Below are 644 nucleotides of genomic sequence, written 5' to 3'. Positions count from 1 at the left end.
ATGGTCAATGGTGTCAAATGCAGCACTAAGATCTGATAAAACAAGTACAGAGACAAGTCCTTTGTCTGTAGCAGGTCAGTAGTGATTTTCACCAGTGCCATCTCTGTGCTATGATGCTTTCTAAATCCTGACTAAAAGTCCTCAAGTAAACTATTGCTATGTAGAAAATCACACAAATTATCGACTGCCTTCTCAAGGTAGGTAGGAGACAAAAGGAAGATTAGACATAGGTCTATGCTTTGCTAAGACCTCAGGTTCGAGGGAGGGTTTTTTCAGGAGAGGTTTTATCACAGCTACTTTAAATGATTTGAGGAAATTAACCTGATAATAGAGACATATTGATTATATTTAGTAATGGAGTGTTTACCACAGGTAACACTTCTTTAAGTAGCCTCGTTGGGATGAGGTCTAAGAGACAGGTAGATGGCTTAGCTGAAGAGACCTCGAAGAGACTATAGACTAGAGTCTATAGGATAGAAGCAGTCTAAGCATTTGTCATTCTTTCTAGTGCTGCTGCGTTTAAAGGTGAGCCTTTTATCATTAGAGAAGCTCATAAAGTCGTCATTACTCAGAGCTATAGGAATAGATGGCTTAACAGAGCTGTGACTATCTGTCAGCCTGGCTACAGTGCTGAAAAGAAACCT

General features: G+C 39.8%; 1 long non-coding RNA gene across 1 annotated transcript in view; it reads left to right on the top strand.

The window, feature by feature from the left end:
- Window positions 1-644, top strand: part of LOC116705579 (uncharacterized) — a 19,460-nt gene that overhangs the window by 18,184 nt on the left and 632 nt on the right. The window lies entirely within an intron of this gene.

The sequence above is a fragment of the Etheostoma spectabile genome, chromosome 17 (assembly GCF_008692095.1).
Source record: "Etheostoma spectabile isolate EspeVRDwgs_2016 chromosome 17, UIUC_Espe_1.0, whole genome shotgun sequence".
NCBI lineage: Eukaryota > Metazoa > Chordata > Actinopteri > Perciformes > Percidae > Etheostoma > Etheostoma spectabile.
The sequence above is the reverse complement of the archived record's forward strand: the minus strand, read 5'-3'. Positions and strand labels throughout refer to the sequence as shown.